Consider the following 24832-nt stretch of genomic DNA (forward strand, 5'->3'; position numbering starts at 1 on the left):
CCACCCCGTCTGGCACCGACTGTCATTAAACAGTGGTCAAAGTCACTTAGATCACATTTCGTCCCCAATCTGATGTTTGGTCTGAACAACAACTGGACCTCTTGACTGTGTTTGCATGCTTCTATGCATTGAGTTGCTGCCCAGTGATTGGCTGATTCGATTAATTAGCATTGACAAACAGGTGAATGTAATAAAGTGGCCTTGGAGTGTAAGATTGCTCTGGTTGTCAGGATTTGTGTGCAGGAGTTCGAGTGGGGAGGGAGTGCCTGTGATGGAGCTGGCTGTTTAAAACTCCCTGCAGCTTTATCCAATCCTGTGCATGGGTACTTCCATCCCAGAAGTGATACAGCCAATCAGAATGCTCTCCATGGTACATCTTTACTGTGAGAATCAGAATCAGAATCAAGTTTAATATCACCAGCATAAGTTGTGAAATTTATTAACTTTATGGCAACAGTACAATGCAATACACGACAAATATAGAAAAAAAGGGAATATCAGTAGGTATATATATGTATATTAAATAGTTAGGTTAAAATAAGAAGTGCAAAAACAGAAATAAATAAAGTAGTAAGGTAGTGTTCATGGGTTCGGTGTCCATTTAGGAATCAGATGGCAGAAGAAGAGAAGAGGGGTATAGGGTGAAAAGTGAAATTTTTGAAGGGAATCTAAAGGGGAACATCTTTATTCAGTGGGTGGGACGAGTGAGGAATGAACTGCCAGTGGAAGTAGCAGATGTCAGTTCAGTTGTAATGTATAAGAGAAGTTTGGGGTGAGAGAGCTATAGAAAGGTGTGGTCTGGATGCAGGTAGATGGGAGTAAGTAGAAGACTAGGATAGCATGGGTTAGATGGGCCAAAGGGCCTGCTCCCGGTCCATAATGTTCTCAGACTCTATTGAAATTGACGGAAAGTTGGAGGAACTCCACAGAGAAGATGACTCTTGCACATTATATCAGATCAGATTAGTTTATTGTCATTACACCAGTGGGCGAAGCTGACTGAGTAAACAGTATCCGTGATAATAATAAATACAACTACAGGCACAGAACTGAGCGCAGAAACAGCAGAATGCTACAGAGATGGAAGTGCAATCTGAAGTAGTGCTGAAAGAAATGGGAGAGTTCAGGGACCAAGCACACGGTAACACCATTCAATTTCAGTTTAGTTCAATTCAAGTTTAATTGTCAATCAACCAAACACGATTACCCATGAATACAGCCAAATGAAACAGTGTTGCTCTGGGGCCAAGGTGCAAAACACAGTACCAACAGTCACACACAACACAAGGCACATATAAGATAGCAAGTACATATAAAATATCCGTAAGATACAGTCACACACAAAAAATGATATAGTCCAGGTCCCTGAGTCCATGTATGTTGCAGCAGTCTGCAGTCGAACACAGTATGGCCTGTTTTCTGCCAGGCAAACACTGGGGGCAGCACTGACTCCAGTTTGGATGCTGTGCCACACCACACCCAGCACTCCGGTGGAGCACCCGACTCCGACGTCTCTCTCCTGGGAGGCTGACACCATGGCTCGAGGCCCAAGTCCTTGTCACGACAGAGACCATGCAGCTCTGCTGCTGTACATCCCTGCCGTCCACCAGTACATCAGAGAATCGGACTTCCACCATTCCACATTAACAATGTCCAACAGGGTCTTGCAATCACAAGAAAAGTGACTAAGATGAGATTGAGAGGATTCTAATCCACCTACTGTTTTTTAATGGCTTTCCTCCATTATGTCCTGTCTAAATTTGGAGAAAATAAGAAGTCGGACATTTGATTCATCCTTTAAATTTGAAGAAACCTAGCGACCTCTTATTCAATGTTTTCATATGGTTTGATTTATTGCTCTTCCAGTTACTTCCTCGAAATTTTGGATTTGATCAGAAAGTCTCTCTTTCTTCTAGATTTTACTCTCAGAATGGGCTGCCCAGTCCCCTTTTTTTCTCTTTTTACCTTTTGTTTTTGTTTATAGAGAATAGTGGGGTTCTTTTTTATATATATAAAAAATTATAAAAGTTTCCTTATCTTTTTTTCTCTTTATGAAATGATAAGAGGAGAATTGATTATCTTATTTTTTATTATATATTATTAGATTAATTCTATGTATGATAGTGATAATGTTTATTTTACCTTTTATATGTATTGTTATTGATATAGATATTTGAGATAATTCTCCTCTTGTTTGTATTTATGTACTTTTTAAAAATTAATAAAAAGATTGATAAAAAAGATGAGATTGAGATGTGATGAGTTCAGAAGTTTACGAGATGATAAGAGGAATAGGTTGAGTGGATAGCCAGAGATCTCCTCCCATGGCAGAATGGCTGATAGTTTTAAGCTGCTGTGGGGAAAGTAGGTTTTTGATGCAGAGAGCAGTGGGTTCATGGAATGCCTTGCCAAGGGGTGGCAGTAGAGCCAGATACATTAGGGACATTAAGGTTCTCTTTGATAGGAGTACGGATGAAAGAAAAGTGGAGGGCAATGTAGGAGAGAAGGGTTAAACTGATCTTAGAATAGATTGAAAAGTCGGCAAAGCATTAAGGGACAAAGGGTCTGTACTGTGCTATAATGTTCTAAGTTTTATGTTCTATGTTGAGTCTGGGAGTAGTTGAGAAGAAGCAGGTCTTAAGTCTGGACATCTGAGCTTTCAATCTCCTGTGTCTTCTCCCAGAAGGTAGAAGAGAGAAAAGAGTATGGCCAGGGTGACAGGCATCTTTGACCCCTAGCCTTACCCTGGTCTTCCTTGCTACTTCAGGAGAACCAACTTCACTGGCGATCCCACCCATTTTACCACACCCCTACGTTATGCAGAACTCCTAGCAACCAATACGTCTGTGACCATTTCCACCCCTACACTGTACATTCCCAAGGCAGTATTGCTTACATCAAGTCTTGCCATCTCACTTACAACATCTTCCCATCCTCCCTCTCTCCTCTTTCCCTCTGTCTTAACTTCTTCACCCTCTCTCCCTCCCTTCATTCCCTTCCTACTTTCCTTCTATATCCCCTTGCCCTCGATTCCCATCTTCTTTATCCTCAGTTTTCTCACTCTCACAATCTTATTCCTTTCCCTTTCATCATTTCTATTTTCCATAAAACTATAAAGAATAGGAGTAGGCCATTCGGCCCGTCAAGCCTGCTAAACATTTCCACAAACTCACAACTGATCCAACCTTACCTGTCCAAGTCATCACCTCACTGCATCATGGAAAGAAACATTTCTCCCCACCCTGCTCTATCTACATGAGGCATTGCCTCAAGGAGGCCATATCCATCATCTCAGGTCCCAACCATCCAGGCCACACCACCTACTCACAGTTACCATTGCACAGGAGGTACAGAAGCTTGAAGTCCCACACCACCAGATTCAAAATACTTCCCTACAACTTGAAAAAACCAGTGCAACTCTAACCATTACAGTTCAGCAACACTATAACCACTTGATCACTTTCATTAAAATAGACTTTGTTTTGTTCTAATTGATTTATTTCTTGTAAAAATTGTACATAGAAAATAGGTGTAGGAGTAGGCCATTCGGCCCTTCGAGCCTGCACCGCCATTCAGTATGATCATGACTGATCATCCAACTCAGAACTCTGTACCAGCCTTCTCTCCATACCCCCTGATCCCTTTAGCCACAAGCGCCATATCTAACTCCCTCTTAAATATAGCCAATGAACTGGCCTCAACTGTTTCCCGTGGCAGAGAATTCCACAGATTCACCACTCTCTGTGTGAAGAAGTTTTTCCTCATCTCGGTCCTAAAAGGCTTCCACTTTATCCTCAAACTGTGACCCCTCGTTCTGGACTTCCCCATCATCAGGAACAATCTTCCTGCATCTAGCCTGTCCAATCCCTTTAAGATTTTATATGTTTCAATAAGATCCCCCCTCAATCTTCTAAATTCCAACGAGTACAAGCCCAGTTCATCCAGTCTTTCATCATATGAAAGTCCTGCCATCCCAGGAATCAATCTGGTGAACCTTCTTTGTACTCCCTCTATGGCAAGGATGTCTTTCCTTGGATTTGGGGACCAAAACTGCACACAATACTCCAGGTGTGGTCTCACCAAGGCCTTGTACAACTGCAGTAGTACCTCCCTGCTCCTGTACTCGAATCCTCTTGCTATAAATGCCAGCATACCATTCGCCTTTTTCACCGCCTGCTGTACCTGCATGCCCACTTTCAATGACTGGTGTATAATGATACCCAGGTCTCGTTGCACCTCCCCTTTTCCTAATCGGCCACCATTCAGATAATAATCTGTTTTCCTGTTTTTGCCACCAAAGTGGATAACTTCACATTTATCCACATTAAATTGCATCTGCCATGAATTTGCCCACTCACCTAACCTATCCAAGTCACCCTGCATCCTCTTAGTATCCTCCTCACAGCTAACACTGTCGCCCAGCTTCGTGTCATCCGCAAACTTGGAGATGCTGCATTTAATTCCCTCATCTAAGTCATTAATATATATTGTAAACAACTGGGGTCCCAGCACTGAGCCTTGCGGTACCCCACTGGTCACTGCCTGCCATTCTGAAAAGGTCCTGTTTATTCCCACTCTTTGCTTCCTGTCTGCCAACCAATTCTCTATCACACATCAATACCATACCCCCAATACCGTGTGCTTTAAGTTTGCACACATATCCTGTGTGGGACCTTGTCAAAAGCCTTTTGAAAATCCAAATATACCACATCCACTGGTTCTCCCCTATCCACTCTACTAGTTACATCCTCAAAAAATTCTAAGAGGTTCGTCAGACATGATTTTCCCTTCACAAATCCATGCTGACTTTCTCTGATGATTTCACCGCTTTCCAAATGTGCTGTTATCACATCTTTGATAACTGACTCTAGCAGTTTCCCCACCACCGATGTTGGGCTAACCAGTCTATAATTCCCTGGTTCTCTCTCCCTCCTTTTTTAAAAAGTTCATGTTTAACATATGTTTTTCTTGTGAATGCTGTTTCTGTGATGCTATGTGCCTGTGATGCTGCTATAAGTAAATTTTTCATTGAATCTGCGCATACATGGTCTTGTGTTTGTGACAATTATCTTGACTTTGACTTTACCTATTTTCTCGTCCACTCCCATCATCCCTGGTTCCTTTACTGGTTGAATCCCTATCTCTTTTTCTCTCTCAGCTTTGAATTGTCCGAGGGTTCAGCCTCCATAACTCTCTAGAAAGAGGAATTTGAGAGAAGAATTTCTAACCCTTTTTTTTCTCCTTGTTCTCATAACTCTTTTACTCCCCTGGGCTCTGTAACTGTCCCTCCTAACTCTCTACTTCCTCCCTCTCTCTGTCTCATAGCTCTTCCTCTCGTAGCCTCTCTCCACATCTCTCTCTCTTTCTCTCCTTCCCTCTCACTCCCTCTGCTTTTCTCCCCCTCACTTCCTCTCTCTCTCTCTCACTCTCTCTCTCTTCCTCACTCTCTCCCGCTCCTTCACTCTTTTCTCTATCCCTCTCTATTTATTCCCTTTTCTTTCCCTCTCTCTCTCTTCTTCTCTCCTCCTCTCTCAATTTTTCTCTCACTTTCTCCCTCTCCCTCTCTTTCTTTCTCTCCCTCCCTCTCTTTCTCCCTCCCTCACTCTCTCTCCCCCCCTCTCTATTCTCCCCCCCCCTCTCTCTCTCCTGATTCCCTTAGCCTCCCCTCAGCCTCTCCCCCTCGCATCCCACGGAGCCTCTCAGTAGCTGCCTACCTCTCTGGAGGCTGTTGTAAGTATTTTTTATTGCGCACTCACAAGGGGTCTCTCAGACCTCCAGGAGCTGACCTCACCTTTTGATCTACCCTACCACATGACACGAGGTAAGATCAATTGCAGGCGAACAAGGTTGGAAAAGAAACCGAGATATATTGTGGAGCCAGTTTCCCACGATCAGGCCGTCAATTCAGTGTGGGGTGGAATTGAAAGAAATCCTTTCACACAATGAGATCAACTAAATATTTTACCACGGAGTGAAGTTCATTAACTGTCCAGCCTGGAGTCTGGCACAGAGCTTTCCTGATGTAAACACTTTGATGTAAAATTGAAGAAATATTTAAGACTTCCTGCTCTTATCCAGTGTTTACTAGAGGTGAGTGGAAGAATAAAAAACCGCTGAAGTTCCTGTAAACACTCAGCATATGGGGTGGGGAGGAACTGACACCTTCCCAAAATACTGGCAAGCTGTCTTCTGACACAAGTACTACATTCAAGGGGTGTACCACTCGGAAAGGCTTTGTGACTTTCATCTTCAACCACAGGTGCGCACATATCCAAATATATGTACACACATGTCGCGTGTGCAAACACCCAAGTACATACGAATGTGCGCACATGCGCACACGCACATACATGCATGCACACCAACACACAAAAAGATACATGCACGTACACATACATACCTGCACGCACGGAGACACATACAGAGTGCCAGACTTAAGTACACATCCACCAACAGACCCCTGTCCATACACCCCTTCCGTTGGTTGGGGTTGACAACAGATATTACAGCCTAGCTGTCTACGATATGCAAGCCAGGGCAGTACAATATGGAGAGCAAGCTGTTGCCCGTGCAGCAAGCTCCTCCTCTCCTTACAGCTGATGAACCCAAAGGAGCGGCAGAGACTGAATCAGTTTGGCACCAGTGGCGTCACAGGAGTTGCCAGTCAGCGTTGAAATTAATGTGGGACTGCCTCAGGGACGCCAGCTCTCCCAATGCCTTCCCCATGGGTGGGAATAGCTGCAAGGCAGCTGAGGGCTGAGATCAGAGTTTTCCTTCCCCTGCCAGCCTCGGCTGATGAGCCCCATCTCATAGTCATAGTCATACTTTATTGATCCCGGGGGAAATTGGTTTTCGTTTCAGTTGCACCATAAATAATTAAATAGTAATAAAACCATAAATAATTAAATAGTAATATGTAAATTATGCCAGGAAATAAGTCCAGGACCAGCCTATTGGCTCAGGGTGTCTGACCCTCCAAGGGAGGAGTTGTAAGGTTTGATGGCCACAGGCAGGAATGACTTCCTATGACGCTCTGTGTTGCATCTCGGTGGAATGAGTCTCTGGCTGAATGTACTCCTGCGCCCAACCAGTACATTATGTAGTGGATGGGAGACATTGTCCAAGATGGCATGCAACTTGGACAGCATCCTCTTTTCAGACATCACCGTCAGAGAGTCCAGTTCCATCCCCACAACATCACTGGCCTTACGAATGAGTTTGTTGATTCTGTTGGTGTCTGCCCATGCACACAGACATCAGCACACACATGCAAATACTCATGGACATGGTGGTGTCACAGTGGTTATGTTATAAGCCTGGTAACCCACTGGGTGAACCAACAATTGTGAAGAGGTGAACTCCTTTGCAGGTACAGAACAACAAGCTCACTGCAGCTCAGCTCAGTCATGGTGACCACAGACCTCATTCGGAGTTTGAGAAGATTTGAACTCCAGCAAATTTCTACAGGTGCACAGTTGAGAGGATTCTGACTGGTTGCATCACCACATGGAATGGAGGGCCCACTACACAGGATCGAAAGAAGCTGCTGTGTTATATGCCTTCCCAGCATTGAGGACATCTTCAAAAGGAGGTGCCTCAGAAAGCCCTCACCACTCGGGACACATCCTCTTTGCATTACTACCATCGAGGAGGAGGTACACGAGCATGAAGACACACACTCAATGCCTTCCCCTCCACCATCAGCTGTTGGAATGGCCCATGAGCCCATTATGGGCGCCAGAGTCAGAGGCCCCTGCACGTCTGGAGTTCGAGGCAAGGAGTTCAAAGTCCCATGATAGGCAAGTCCTGGGGTCAACATCGAAGATCGAAGACCAAAGTCGGCAGGTCCGGAAGTTGAGGCTCGGTACTCGAAGCTCCTGGGTTGGTGTGTCTGGAAGCTGAAGGCCTAGTGGCTGTGAGTCTGCAACTCCGGGCCAGGGTTTGGAGGCTAAAGGCCAGGAAACTGCGTGTGTGTGTGTGTGTGTGTGTGTGTGTGTGTGTGTGTGTGTGTGTGTGTGTGTGTGTGTGTGTGTGTGTGTGGTGCATTGGAGGGCAGAAGGGGGCTTGTTTTGCTGTTGTTGTTTTATTTTGTGTTGTTCCTTGTGCTGTTATTCCTTGTGGGCATGCTGTGTTGGCACTGGAATTTGTGGCAGCACTTGTGGGCTACCCTCTGTTGTATATTTAATATTTCAGTAATATTGTAAATATATCGTTTGATTAAGCATTCTTTGCTTTTTTAAATAATTCATTACTGGTTATAAGTAAAAGTACGGGAATGGCATATTTTATCATGTCACTGCGTCATAAATGTGCACCTTGCTTAACAAAGCGTACACAGTCTGCCTCGTGATTTTCTTTCAATTAGCTTTTTTATGTCTTGGAGTTTCAAAACCTAACAGCCTGCACATCCCTAGGTTGTGTTGGCTATGAACGCAATGATACATTTCACTGTATGTTTTGATATACATGTGATAAGTAAATGAATCTAAATGAATACTACCTTGTTACTTGTCTTTTGCACAATTTATTTATTTCTGTAACTTGTTGTGTATGTGGCCAGGTTACACAACAAAGCTATAAATAAAAATGCTGGAGACGGGAGCTAAATTAACAGGGTTCTTTACTGACTGAAACCGAACTGAACACACACATGCAGATCAATACACGTCTAATAGTGCATGCAACGACGTGTCCCTACAACATAAAGTAGTCCCATATTATACAGTAGCTATACAGTATACTCCTCCCCTTTTATTTTAATAGTGTATCAATTTTTTTTTACTGGAGCACTACGCTAAACAAATCTGTTTACTACCCTTAACATACAATTGTTTACTTATTAACTTAATAATATCAGATTATAACAAAGTAACGTAATAATATCCTTATGGTAATTTTACGTCTTACACTCCGTTGCTACCACAAAACAATACATTTCTTGGCAACGCACACAGTACTGGAGGAACTCAGCGGGACAGGTAGCATCTATGGAGGGGAATAAACTGTTTATTTTCAGGCCAGAACCCAAAACTCACTGTTTAAGGTGGAGTGGATGGGGCAAAGTATGTTATGTCTTCAAAGACACAAGCAAATTTCTACAGATGTGCCATGGAGAGCATTTTAACTGACTGCATCACCATCCTCCTCGTTCTTTATCTTAAGTGGATGTTGCATTTATCTGAAACTTTGTTCATTCACTTGTAAGAAAATTATTTTGATTTACAGCACAGAAACAGGTCCTTCTGGCCCAATGAGCCTGCACCACCAAATTGCTCCCACAGGACCAACTAACCTACGTAACCATACGACTTTGGAATATGTGATGAAATCAAAGCACCCGGAGGAAACCCACACAGCTATGGGGAGAACATACAAACTCCTTATACATAATGGTGGAATTGACCTCAGGTCACTGGCCCTCTAAGAGCCCGCTATGAAACCGTGTCCCCTCCAAATTGCCCCATGATGGGAATCTCATATCCAGATGCATCACACCTGGTATGGGAACTGCTCTGCATATGACCGTGAGAAACTGCAGAGAGTTGTGGGCACGGCTCAACACACCACAGGAAACTGCAACCACCCCCTGCCACTTCTACGGACTCTATCTATATTTCTCGATGCTTCGGTAAAGCAGCCAGCATAATCAAAGACCCCACCCACTCCAGACATTCTCTCTTCTCCTCCCGGCCACCTGGCAGAAGATACGAAAGCCTGAAAGCACGTGCACCAGACTCCAGGGATAGCTTCTATCCCACTGTTATCAGACTCCTGAAGGGATGTCTTGTACAGTAATATGAACACTTGAACTCATAGTCTACCTCGTCATGAACTTGGTCTTTATTGTTTACCTGCACTGCAATTTCTCTGTAGATTTTACTGTTACGTACCGCGTAACTGGGTTGCCAAACCAGCAGAAATGGAACGCTCGTTGGAGTCTGGATTACTAGGAACTAATAAAAGTTTTATTAAAGAAATAAGTAATACAGTACGCTAATCGTAAGGATATAAATGCAACAGGTTAGCAATGATAATACACACATATACACAGAAATAGGGTAATAGGAGTCAACCAAGCTCTATCGCAGTCTAGGGGTAAAATGATCAGTCTCAAGTGAAGCAGAGTTCAGTTCAGTTTAGTGCAGTTCGCAGTAATCGCTGTTGTTGTACCATTGGGGGGAGAGAGAGAGAGAGAGAGAGAAATAGAGAGATGCAATTTGGTTTCAGGCAGATCTTTTGATGTCTTCGCAGTTGGTTTTGGGCAGACCTTTTGATGTCTTCTAATCCTCGCTGTGGTCACCGACTGTGACCCCTCTGTTCCGGATACGATAGTTCTTCCGCGGTGATCCCGGCACCCAGGCAAGGGAGGACACACACCCCAGGTTCCCACCGATCGTACTTTTACACCCTGTGAGCCTCTGGTCGGTTCCCATGAACTGGTTCTCCAAACTCTCACCAACTTGTGGGGGCACACTGCTCTTTCCAGGGTCTCATGGTGCATCTCGTGCCTTAGCAAACCTGCTCCTTTTATTCCCCTGCTGGGATATCACCTGTCCATCAAACTTCAAACAGTTCAGGTTCAAAGCAACCGGTCTGTTTCTTTCCTGTTAATCCCTCTCTTCTCTCTTATTAGCATTTTGAATGCTTCTCCATTGTCTTTCTTATCTCTCTCATTGGCATCATCCGTCTGGTACCTCTGCTTGGCGTCACACATGACATTACACTTTATTCTGCATTGTTGCTGTTGTATTTTTCTACCTCAAAGCAGAATAGTGTACAAGACAAGCTTTTCACTGTACAGTACTGTGCTAAAGTCTTTGGCACGTTTATATACTTAGGGAGCCCAAGACTTTTGCACAGTACTGTAATAATTTTATGTATTGCAAAGTACTGCCACTGCAAAAAAAAACCCAAATTTCATGCCATATGTGAGTGATGTTAAACCTGATTCTGATAGGGGTCTCTATTGTGGACTGAGAGTGGGAAGGGGCAGTACTGTACAGTGAAAAGCTTGTCTTGCACACTATTCCAGCAGATCAATTCATTGCACAGTGCATTGAGGTAGAAAAATACAGCAGCGACAATGCAGAGTAAAGTGTGAGATCTACAGAGAAATTGCAGACAGAGCGGTTATGGAGAGGATTTTCATTTATTTATTGAGATGCAGTGAAGAATACGCCTTTCTGGCCCTTCGAGCTGCATTGCCCAGCAATCCCCCGATTTAATCTTAGCCTAATCACAGGACATTTTTCGAAGAACAATTAACCTACCAACCAGTACGGCCTTGGACTGTGGGAGGAAACCAGAGCACCTGGAGGTAACCCACAAGGTTACGTAGAGAACATGTAGACTCCTTACAGGCAGTGGCGAGAACTGAACCGAAGTTGCTTGTACTGTAAAGCGTTGTGCTAACCATTACACCAGGCATTTAGACAACTGCACTGCTCCAAAGAGCGCTATATGAGGCCAATCTTACCCTCTGCCATTAGGCTCTATAATGAGTCAACCTATAGCCAGGGAAGTGATGAATCCTTCCTGTTAGACTGCTTGAGATAACTCATTTTTTCATTCTTTCTTACTTCCCTTCTAATGTTTGTATATTTGTATACCTGTGCACTTATAATGCTGCTGTGACACTGTAATTTCCATCGGGCTCAATAAAGTATCCACCTATCTAGCTGTCTACAGTGCTGCCCTTGTTTCCAATGGTAGGCGACTCCAAGGCCAGAGGGCACAATCTCAGAATAGAAGGTCATCCCTTTGGAACAGCGAAGAGGAGGAATTACTTTAACCAGAAAGTGGTGAACCTGTGAATTGCTACGGAGGCCAAGACCTTGGGTGCATTTAAAGCGGCCATTGATCATCATCGTCACCATCATTGTGCGCCATGTTGTATGATGTGGGCGATCATGGCAAATTGTTCTTGGCAAGTTTTTCTACAGAAGTGGCTCGCCATTTGCCTTCTTCTGGGCAGTGTCTTTACAAGACGGGTGACCCCAGCCATTATCAATACTCTTCGGAGATTGTCTGGCTGGCGTCAGTGGTCACATAACCAGGACTTGTGATCTGCACCAGCTGCTCATACGACCATCTCCCACCTGCTCCCATGGCTTCACATGGCCCTGATCGGGGGGTGAGGCGCACTAAGCAGGTGCTACAACTTGCCCAAGGGTGACTTGCAGGCTGGCGGAAAGAAAGAGCACCTTACAACCCCTTTGGTGGGGCATATCTGTACCCCACCACCGTATTGATAGGCTCTGGATTAGTAAAGGTGTTGAAGGTTACAGGGTGAAGGCAGGAGAATGGGGTTGAGAGGGATAATAAATCAGCCATGATGGAATGTCAGAGCAGACTCGATGGGCTGAATGGCCTAAATCTGTTCCTATGTCTTGTGGTCTCATATTCTTAAAGTCGAGTTTATTGTTATGTGCACAGTTACGATGAGCTACAGATGCAATAAAAAAAAGCTCTTGCAGCAACATCACAGACTCTTAGGTAAAAGTTTCACACAGGATATAACTTGTTACCTTTCCTGTAAGTAGGTGACCAGAACTGCACACGACTCTCCAAGTCTGCCTCAGCAATATCCTATCCAACTTCAACATAACATCCCAACTCCTCTACACAACACTCAGACGCATGAAGGCCAATGTGCCGAAAGCTCTCTTTATCACACTATCTATCTGTGGTGCCCCTTTCAAGGAATTATGGATTGGTATTCCCAGATCCCTTTGTTCTGCCCATTATCCCTTCTTGGCTTTGGAGTCACAATGCCCACTGCTTTGGCTGAGATGATCATTTGAACCCCGCCACACTTGCTCGGCATGACCCCCACGCTTTGAGAATCAGCTGATGATCAAAGTGATGATCCTAACCGAAACTGTATGCCCAAAGGGTCAAAAAAAAACCCATTCCCTTTATGTTATGAGGGCTAGAGACAGAGCAAGTACAAGTATGTTTTTTCGACTGAGATTGGGTGAGACTAGAGCTATAGGTCATGGGTTAAGGGTGAAAGGCGAAATGCCTAAGGGAAACTTCTTCACTCAGAGACCGCTGAGGGTGCGGAACAAGCTGCCAGTGGAAGTGGTGTATTTCAACATTTAAGAGACATTTGGAAAAGTACATGGATGAGAGGGATACACAAGGCTATGGCTCAGGTTGCAGGTCGATTTGACGAGGCAAGTTAATAGTTTGACATGGACTAGATGGGCCAAAGGGCCTGTTTCTGTGTTTTAGTACTCAATGACTCCATGACTCTCTTTCCTTACTTACTAATTACATTTCCTTTTTAATTATATTTCCATTTAACTGACTGAGTCAGGAAAGATTCTCAGAGTTCTGCTGTCGTGATTATAACTCAATGGCTACTGATTGACCCGGGTACGGTTTTGAAATATTTTCACACCTAACATGGTGCAGCAAGCATGTGACTGCATTATCACATCAGTGCATCTGAGTGTGCTGCTCGGATTATATTTAGCTGAGACTCATTGGGAGGACTGCCTCCCACAGGCTGTACAGCTTCGCTGGCAACTACATTCAATAATATATTTAGTGTATTAAAATTTAAAAATACTTAATGAATTGAAACCTTGCTCAACACCTGTCACTCAAAGTAGAGGTTCTTGGCTTTTGTGGAGGAGGTGCTAGTGAAGAGTCAGAGTGCCACAGAACCGTAGAGAGATACAGTGTGGGAAACTGGCCCTTCTACCCATCAACCATCATCTATCCATTTACACTGAGCCTACATTAATTCCAATGTTCCCTTCATTCTCATCAGCTGTCCTGGATTCTACCTCTTGCTGCACCATTAGATGCTGTCTGTAAGGAGTTTGTATATTCTCCCCATGACCATGTGGGTTTCCTCTGGGTGCTCTGGTTTCCTCCCACATTCCAACGATGTATGGGTTAGGGTTAGTGAACGTTGGACATGCTATGTTGATGTCCGAAGTGTGGCGAACTTGCCCAGCACAATTCTCACTGACTTCATTTGACACAAATGATGTATTTCACTGTCTCAAATGGCCTCTGACAATTACGTCCTACTCTGGCCTTCATATGTGGCTTAGCTATTAAGCCCGGCAGAACTGTTTCTACTGACAGGAGAAGGAGCAAAGGCAGGTTACTGGCGCTGTAAAACTAGTCACTTCGGGTAGATGGAGCTCATCAGCCGCGGTTGGCAACTTATCCAGGAAAAGGGAAACTCTAATCTCAAACCTCTGCTGCCTTGTGGCTATATCCACTTCTGGGGAAGTCTTTGGGAGTAAACCCTGAGGAAAAGTCTGGAGCTGGAGTCTTTAAGTTGAGTTCGACACTGACTGGCAGCTGCTGCGATGCCACTGCTGCCAAACTGTATCGGTCTCAGCTGTTCATCAGCTGTGTGGAGAGGGCGAGTCTGCTGCATGGGCAACAGCCTGCTCTCCATATCATACTGCCCTGGCTTGCTTATTAGACAGCTAGGACGCAGCATCCATGGTTGACCCCGACCAGCGGAGGGCAGCCACAAATCTCTGTTTTGAATGAAATTATTGAACTTCCACAACCCTCTGCGGTAAAGAATTCCAAAGGTTCACAGCCTTTGCACGAAGAGATATTTCCAAATGGTCACGGGGAAAATGTGCAAACTCCACAGAGAGAGCCCCAGGGTTGTGTTGTGTATTTAATATTACAGTGATATTTGAGTAATATTGTAAATATTTTGTTTGAGTAAACATCTTTGCTTGTTTAAATAACTCATTACAGGTTATATGTACTAGTATGTGAATGGCATATGTCATCACGCCACCATGTCATGTGTGCACAGCTCACTTAAAGTAAAAAATGAAACTAAGTCCCATTTTCTGGATCCCGTATTTTTCCTTTTGATTAATTTTTTATGTTTTGGAGATATTAATCATAACAGGGATGATGAGCTACTTCTAAAAAATGAACCAGTGATGACTACCCACCTGTTGAAGCACAACTAGCCGTTTAAGTTTTAAAAAAGCACAGTGAGAAATGGTTGAGTAAAAAAAATAGTGCAGCACGTGTTTCTTCAGGAACAGTCAGAGACCGGCAAGTAAAAAAAAAGGCAGAAAATGGAAGAATTCATGGGTTCATAGACAGTGCGTACTGGGTGACAATAATCATAAATTAAAAAAAACATAAATGGCTGGTTATATCGGAAAGATTGATGCATTCCATTGCACAATGGATAACTGGCTCATGTATACTGAATGAATCGAGCAGTATTTTGAAGCAAATGAAATAGCCAGTGAGAAGTGAGAGCTGAAATACTGACTGCTTCTCTTTCCACAGATGCTGTCTGACCTGCTGAGATTTTCCAGCATTTTACATTTCAGTCTCAGATTTGCAGCATCTGCAACCTTTTTGATTTCACTTCATTAGAAGTCCCTATACAAAATGGAGAGTGATTTATGTTAACATGGATTTCCTTGGGCTATGTGGTGGAACCTAACAGCTGGCTATCACCGTCACAGTCACCTCAAACCAGAGGGAGGTGAATACCATCTTAACTATTCTCTGTTGCTGTTCGAGGAAGGGTGAATGGAGTTTATGGAATTTTGCCATGGGATCATTCAGGCCACTGAAACAGCGGGGAGTGGAGGCCCTGTGATCTCAGAAAGGAGCCTGGAGCAGGGGCACTGGGACACAAAGGGAAGGATCCTCAGCTCTGACATTCCTACTATTGATGAACACTTAAAGATAGACTCATTATTAAGTCTTAACCATCTCATCAGTGCTAAGAGTGTGGAACACACTCTGAAGTACCAGTTACTTTTGGATAGGACATCATATCATAAAGTCAGTGAGTCATAGAGCACTACAGCACAGAAACAGGCCCTTTGGCCCATCTAGTCCATGCCAAGGTATTCTGCCTAGTTCCATCAACCCATATCTAGACCATAGACCTCCATAGCCCTCCCTACCCCTCCCTTCTATGTAGCTATCCAAACTGAATCTGCATCTACCACTTCTGCTGGCAATTTATTCCACACTCTGAGTAAAGAAGATCCCCCCTCAGGTTCCCTTAAATATTTCACCTTTCATCCTTAACTGATGACCTTTAGTTCTAGTCTCACCCAACCTTAGTGGAAAAAGCTCATTTGTAATTTTTCTATCTACACCATCTATAATTTTGTGTACTTCCATTGATCTCTCTTTATTCTCTAACACTCCAGGGAATAAAGTCCAATCCTATTCAATCTTTCCCTATAACTCAGGTCTTCAAGTCCCAGCAACATCCTTGTAAATCTTCTCTGCACTCTTTTCAATCTTGCTGATATCTTGCCTGTAGGCAGGTGACCTGAAATGCACACAATGCTCCAAATTCAGCCTCACTGGTGTCTTATATATCTTCAACATTAACATCTCAACTCCTGTACTCAATACTTTAATTTATCAATCAAGGTCAAAGTAAGTTTATTATCAAGCCTCGTCACCTTGGAGCAGGGAGGAGAAGATGGTGGCATGACGCAGCGCGCGCGGCCGCTCCAGAAATGATATCTGTATTTGTTAAGTAGGTACCGTGCACAATTCTGATTTGATGGAGACAGACGTGAGAGCATGGAGGAACATCTGGAGAAATTTCTGAAATGCCCGCTTCACTGCCGCTGCTACTGTGTGGTCCGGAATCTCCGGAGGAGAAGGCCTCCGAATCCTCGGCTTTGCTTGTTTCCGCGGCCAGGACGAGGTCGAAGGCGCTCGGCAGAGGATGGTGCTCGGGAGGCTGTATTGGAGGGGCTGGTCGGAGGCTCGAAGTTTTCGGACGGACTCAGAGTCGGCTGTTGGGTGCTTCCAATGCATCGGCAGTTGTTGGTGCCTGGAGGTTTATGGCAGGGGAGTTTCTCCCTTTTTACCGCCTGCTGTCGGGGACTATCGGAGTCAATCGGGACTTGAGATTTTTTTTTTACCGTGCCCATGGTCTGCTCTTCATCAAATTATGGTATTATTCTGCCCTGCTGCAACTATATGTTATAATTATATGGTTTTGTCAGTGTTAGTCTTTGATTTGTCCTGTTTTTTTTTTGTGATATCACTGGAGGAACATTGTATCATTTTTTAATGCATGCATTTCTAAATGACAATAAACGAGGACTGAGTGTCCTCATAATCTAATTCATTTTCTTGGAGGTATTTACAGGAAAATAAAGAAATTCAATAGGATTTATGAATTCTTTAGGATGTGATGAAATATTTAGGGCTTGAATGCTATCACCTCGTACAAAGTGAAAGTAAACAACATAGATGACATAAAAAGTTTCACTCCCAGATGAGCTCAATGACTTCTATGCTTGTTTTGACTGACAAAACATGGAGGCACCTTCAGAAACTCCCACAGCCCCCAATGACCCTGTTATTTCAGTCTCTGAGGCCACTGCGAGAGCATCCTTCAGGAAGGTGAACCCACAAGGAGCATCTGACCCAGATGATGTACGTGGCTGAGCACTGAAGGCCTGTGCTAATCAACTGGCTAGGTTGTTTACTGACGTCTTTCACTCTTACTTTGGCTGCCTGAATTACCCACCTGCTTCAAGCAGGTTTCAATCATACCAGTGCCCAAGAAGAATGTGTTAACCTGCCTCAATGACTATCATCCAGGAGCACTTATAGCCGCTGTGATGAGTGTTTTGAGCGGTTTGTCAAGGAACTTCTCAACTCCTGCCTGAGGAGTGACTTTGATCCACTCCGATCTATCTACCATCACAGCAGATGCCATTTCAATGGCTCTTCACTCCGCTCTGGAACATCTGCAGAGTGATGGTGCATACGTCAGGGATGCTCCTCATTGACTACAGCTCTGCGTTCAAAACTATCGCCTCCTCAAAACTTGGGCCCCGATACCTCCTTGTGCAACTGGATTCCGATTAAAAAATTGCTGGTGAACACAGCAAGCTGGGCAGCATCTATAGGAAGAGGTACAGTTGACGTTTCAGGCCGAGACCCTTCATCATGAAGGGTCTCAGCCCGAAACGTTGACCGTACCTCTTCCTATAGATATTGCCTGGCCTGCTGCGACAACCAGCAATTTTTATGTGTGTTGACTGAAATTCCAGCATCTGCAGATTTCTTCGTGTTTGGATTCCCGATTTTCTCATTTGTAGACCCCAATCAGTTCAGATTGGCAACACCATCTCCCCCACAATCTCCATCAGCACGAGTGCACCAGCAGGCTATGTGATTAGCTTCCTATTCTACTCACTTTATACTAATAACCATGAGGTTATGCACAGCTCCATGCCATAATTAAGTTTGCTGATGACACCACAGTTGTTGGCCAAATCAATGATGGAGATAAATCAAAATATAGGAAAGAGATTGAAACTCTGTCCACAGCAGCAACCCCTCACTCAGCATCAACAAAACCAAAGAGATGATTATCGAATACAGGAGGAAGAAACCAGAGGTCAATGAGCCACTCCTCAAAAGGATATCCGAGCTGGAGAGGGTCAGTAACTTGTAATTCTTCAGTGTCATCATTACAGAGGATTGACCCCGACGCAGCACCTAAGTGCCATTACAAAGAAAGGCACAGCTGCAAATCTACTTTCTCAGAGGTTTGCACAGGTTCGGTACAACATCTAAAACTTTGATAACCTTCTATAGATACACGGTAGAAAATATCCTGACTGGTTGCTTCATGGGCCGGAATGGAAACGCTAATGCCCGTGAATGGAAAAACCTGCAAAAAGGAGAGAATACAGCCCAATCTATCACAGGAAAAGCTCTCCCCACCACTGAGCGTATCTATGCAGAGCACTGTCACAAGAAACAGTGTCCATTATCAAGGACTCCACCATCCAGGCCATGCTCTCTTCTCACTGTTGTCATTGGGAATGAGATACAGGAGCCTTAGGCCCCACACCAGCAGGCTCAGGAACTGTTATTAATCTTCAACAGCTGGGTTCTTGAACCAGCATGGATAACCTCACTCACCTCAGCCATGAACTGATTTCACAACCTATGGACTCAATTTCAAGAACTCTACAACTCAAGTTCTCAATATTATTTATTATTATTATTTGTTTTTCTTTCTGTATTTGTACAATTTGTCTGTGTTTGTGTGGAGCTTTCCATTGATTCAATTGTGTTTCATTGTGTCTACTGTGAATGCCCACAAGAAAATAAATCTCAGCATAGTATATAGTGACAGATATGTATTTTGATAATGAATTTACTTTGAACTTTGAACAGAGAATATAGAACAGTACAGCACAGGAATAGGCCCATCAGCCCACAATATTTGCCCAAAACACAATGCTAAATTCTACTAAATCTCTACTGTCTGTGCATGGTCCATATCAAGTTCAAATTCAAGTTTAATTGTCATTCAACCATCCATGAATTCAGGGCCAAGGTGCAACACACAACACCAACAGTCATACGCAGCACAAGGCAGATCTAGCACATATAAGATAGCAGTAAACGTACAGTCACACACAAAAATATTTAATATAGCCCAAGTCCCTGAGTAACATGCCCTGTGAATGATGGTGCATGGGTGCTGTTGGCAAGAGCGAGCGCTCAGTACTCTGCAGACCAATGTACTCTCACATGCAATTGAGTTTGTTTTCCACTGAGCCAACACTGGAGGGCAGCATCGACAGGGCAGTCCAGCCTCCAATCCTGCAAGGACGTCATGACGCACCACCTCCGGTGTCTCACCTCCTGGACAACTGCAACAGACGAGCCTCTGGCATGAGGCCTAGTTCTTGCTATAGTTGAGACCACGTATCTCCCCCATTTGCCAATAAACCAGTGAACCAGACTTGCAGGATTTTACATCATCAGTGTCCATCGGGGGTCTTGTGATCGCAAGGAAAACATCCAAGACAGTCACTCACTGTAAGACTGCCCACTGCCTTCACACACAACTCTGACACCTTTCTGTTGCAGGTAGCAACAAGGTCCACTCCAAGTCCAGCTCCTTTGCAGACGGGCAGCTGGCTGATGGGGTAGACTTGCAGTACTTGTGTTCTTAATGTCCAATGAGTCCATACATCATGAATTCAGTTCCGCGTTGAGGTGGGTGAAGTTATCCATGCTGTTTCTGGAACCTAATGACTGTTCCTGATGAAGTGTCTTCTCTCTTGCTGCTCTCCTTGTGAAGGTTATATAATGTTCAAAGTGTTACTTGGAGAAGATCTGGGGCATTCTCAAAGTTTCCTGACCTATGCTTGTTCCTCAGCCAACACAGGGGAAACCCATAATTTGGTCAATTATCACATTGCCTTTCGCATGCCTTGCCAACTATGAGGTTGGCTCCGGCGCTCATACAATGCAGCAGTGATAAACGCCAAGAAGTGCTTCATTGTCCAGAAAGTGGTCTAAAGCTCCCTGGGATCATGAAAGATCCTATAGAAATGAAAGGTATTCTCACTCATTCTCTGCAAACCTGCAGTAACCCCTTGCTGACCCCTGTGGGCAATTTGAAGGCCTCCATTATTACAAGGGATGCAGTCTACAGCAGTAAGCAGGGACACAAATCACCAAATGCTCCAGGGAATGTTATGGCATAGAATTATAGAAACATCAGGAGGGAGGGTCATGGGCTAATGGAATACTGGATTAATAACCTGGTAGTTACTTAACTAGATTAGTTTGACAGTCCCAGGGAAACAGCACAAAGCAGCCTCTTGTACATGGTTTGCCTGTGGTTGCAAAACATAGAACATTACCACATAGTGCGGACCCTTCAGCCCTCAATATTGTGCTGACCTTTAACCTACACCAAGTTCAATCTAACCCTTCCTTCTTATATAGTCCTCCATTTTTTTTATTATCTATGTGCCTGTTTAAGAGTTTCTTAACTGTCCCTAATGTATGTGTATTACCACCATTCCTGGCAGAGAGTTCCACACACCCACCAGTCTTAGTAAAAAAACTTATCTCTGACATCCCCCCTATCTGGGCCTTTCGATATCCGGTAGGTTTCAATGAGCTGCCCTTCCATTCTTCTAAGCTCCAAAGAGTACAGGTTCAGAGCCATCAATTGCTCCTTGAACATTAAACCTTTCATTCCCAGAATGATTCTTGTAAATCTCCTCTGTATTCTCTCCAAAGCCAGTACATGATTTCTTAGATATGGGTCCCAAAACTGGGATAAGCTCACTGGAAAGGTTTGTGCATGTAGTTTAGAAGTGATGGTTTTCATACCCTGAGAGAGTAAGACCATATATTTTGGGTTTATACCTCAAGAATGTTTGAAAAGAGATAAATATTTAATGAATGTACTGCTGGTGGCTGGTAAAAAAGACCCTTACCAGGAAATGGTTATCACAGGAGAGCCCAACTTTAAATGTATGGATGGAAATTACAATGGACATTTACAAAATGGAGAAGATAACAGCATCTGTTAAACATAAGTTGGAACAATTTGATTCATACTGGGAAAAATGGTTTAACTACAGAACACCTCATAGGCCTGATTTTACTCTCACAAGACAATGAATATGTTGTAAAAAAAAAGATCACTCCCTACTTTGTACATAGTTTTCTTCTTTCGATTGTTCTTTCTTTCCTCTCCTTTCTACAAGTGTATACCCCAGATGAGTATTATGTGGAGATTTGTGACAAATATGATTATATGATATATATGCACAGTGTCTGAAATACATCTTGTGGAAATATTTGTTTGATAATGAAATTCAATAAAAAATAAATTACCAAAAAAAAGAAGTGGTGGTTTTCAAATGACCCTCTAACCCAGCAGTTCCCAACTGGGAGTCCACAGGCCCTTTGGTTAATGGTAGGGGTCCATGGCATAAAAGATGTCGGGAACCCCTGCTCTAAGGCAAGGCCTCACCCAACCCATCAGATAGATCTAGAAGATCCCATGAATGTCTCAAGTGTATTGAATAGATCTGGGAGGGTACTGAGTATTTGGAAGGAATAAAGGGTCTTTAGACTGTCTATGCACTGTCCTTTAAAGGCTGCAGGACAAGGTGGACATAAAAGGAACACGGAAAGTTGGAGTTAGTTCATTGAGTATTGAATATGAGATTAAGCTGGATACTTTGGAACTGCCTAGAAAATTATGAGGGGTATAGATAGGGTAAATGCAAACAGGTTGGATGAGACTAGACCTAGAAGTCATAGGTTAAGGGTGAAAAGTGAAATATTTAAGTGGAGCTTCTTCACTCAGAGGGTGGTGAGTGTGTGGAATCGGCTGCCAGTGAAAGTGGTGGATGTGAGTTTGATTTCAACATTTCAGAGAAGTGTAAATAAGTACGTGGATGGGAGGGGGATGGAAGGATATCGTCCAGGTGCGGGTTAATGGGGCTAGGAAGACAGCAGGACTGGATGGGCCAAAGGGTTTCTATTTCTGCACTGTAGACTCTTTAAAAAGAAGTAAGTAGATGATCATTGATTTATGACTGTTCTGGTAACAAAATTCACAAATCACTATCCAAAAAATATGAGGTACAGAATAAAACTCACACTCATGGAATTTATGTAAAAATGTAAATACATAAACACAGTATCTAGGAGATAAGAAATAGGGACATCTATCCCCACAAGCCTGTTCACCATTCAATAAGATCATGGCTGATCTGGCCATGGACTCATCTCCATCTACCAGCCTTTCCCCTTAACCCTTAATTCCTCCGCCATGCGAAAAGTTATCTAACTGAGTCTTAAATATATTTAATATCTGATATTTCCCTGGGCAGAGAATTCCACAGATTCACTACTCTCTGGGAAAATCAGTTTCTCCTCATCTCCATCCTAAATCTATTCCCCTGAAGTTCGAGGCTATGTCCCGAGTTCTAGTCTCACCTACTCTTTGAAAGTGTTGCACTATTCCTCAACTGTCCCACCATATAGCTTGTGTTCCCAGTCCACACTGGCCAACTCCTCCTTCATCCCATTGTAATCTCCCTTGTTTGGGCATAGTGTGCCAGCTTCAGATTGCACAATTGCACATCTATTTCAACGACAAATTCATTCATATAGTGTTAACACTTTCAAAGAGGAACCCTAACTAAAATATTATTAATTTTACCTGTGCCATTGCTCAGGACCAGATCTAAGATAACACATTCTTCTTGTAGATTCAGCATCACGCTGTTCAAGAAAGCTGATATTATCTAGTTTATTGCTCATGCAAATGTAATATTATTTGGTGTCCGTCCTATAGACAACTCCCACCAGTGATTTTTCCCCCTTTACTATTCCTAATCTCTACCCAGATGGATTCAACATCCTCCTTTTACAATTTTAAATTCTCTCTTCCTTCCACCCGCATTTCATCCTTAATTAAGAGCACTACTCTACCTCCCTTAACTTCCTGCCTATCCTTCCATATGTGTGATGTCCCTGGGTACTTAATTCCTAATCATCCCCACCCTGCAAATACACTTCTGTAATGGTTACTAAATTATTCCCTTTGCACTGATTTGTGTTACAAGTTTGAATACGACAGGCATTAAGATAAAGTGCCCGAATACTTATTGTCATTTTATGATCTAGTGATCTATGTGTCTTTTACATTTGACTCAGTTCTCCTCTGTCACTTGTCTCTTTTCTAACTTCTGTTTTGGTCTGAATTGCTTCTCTCTGTCCTGTGGGGAGTTGTGGACACAGCTCAGCACATCACAGCTAACAGCTCCCCTCCCTGGACTCTGTCTATACTTCCTGCCTCAGTAAAGCAGCCGGCATAATCAAACACTACACCCACCCCGGACAATCTCCCTTTTCCCCTCACCCACTGGGCAGAAGATACAAAAGCCTGAAAGCACGTACTGCCAGCTCAGAGACAGCTTCTATCCCACAGTTATCAGACCCTTAATGGACGTTTTGTGCACTAACATGGACTCTTGGCCTCACAATTGACCTTGTTATGATCTTGCATTTTATTGTTTACCTGCATTGCAATTTATCTGTAGCTTTTACACTTTAATCTGTATTGTTATTGTTTGACCTTATTCTAGCTCAAAGCACTGTGTAATGATTTGACTTGTATGAACAGTATGCAAGACAAGTTTCTCACTGTATCTTGGAACATACTCAAAGTTCAAAGTAAACTTATTACTGAAGTACATATATGTTACCGTATACTAGTGTGGGATTCATATTCTTGTGAGTTTTCACAGTAAGTACAAAAAAATCACAGTAGATTCAATGAAAGCTGCAAACAGACACACAGCCAATGTGCAAAATACGCCAAATTGCATAATTCCAAAAAGAAAAAAAACAAAATAATATAGAAACATAGAAACATAGAAAATAGGTGCAGGAGTAGGCCATTCGGCCCTTCGAGCCTGCACCGCCATTTATTATGATCATGGCTGATCATCCAACTCAGAACCCTGCACCAGCCTTCCCTCCATACCCCCTGATCCCCGTAGCCACAAGGGCCATATCTAACTCCTTCTTAAATAAATAATAAATATTGAGAACTTGGGTTGTAGAGTCCTTGAAAGTGAGTCCATAGGTTGTGGGATCAGTTCAGTGTTGTGGTGAGTGAAGTCGTCCACGCTGGTTCAGGAGCCTGATGGCTGAGGGGTAATAACTGTTCCTGAACTTGGCAGTGTGGGACTTAAAAGACTCCTCTGCATCCTTCTTGATGGCAGAAGAGAGAAAAGAGCATGGCCTGGATGGTGGGGTTCCTTGATGATGGATGCTGCTTTCTTGCATCAGAGCTCCATGTAGGTGGGCTTGATGGTGGGAAGGGCTTTACCTGTGATGGACTGGGCCACGTCCACCACTTTCTGTAGGATTTACAATAGGTATGTATCAACAATACACCAATACCAATGTCTTCACTAGAACATCGTGCCTTTGGAACTCTTCACTTGTGTGTGGGTGGGGGAGGGAGGTGGTGTTGAGG

Source organism: Mobula birostris, chromosome 16 (assembly GCF_030028105.1).
Source record: "Mobula birostris isolate sMobBir1 chromosome 16, sMobBir1.hap1, whole genome shotgun sequence".
Lineage (NCBI taxonomy): Eukaryota > Metazoa > Chordata > Chondrichthyes > Myliobatiformes > Myliobatidae > Mobula > Mobula birostris.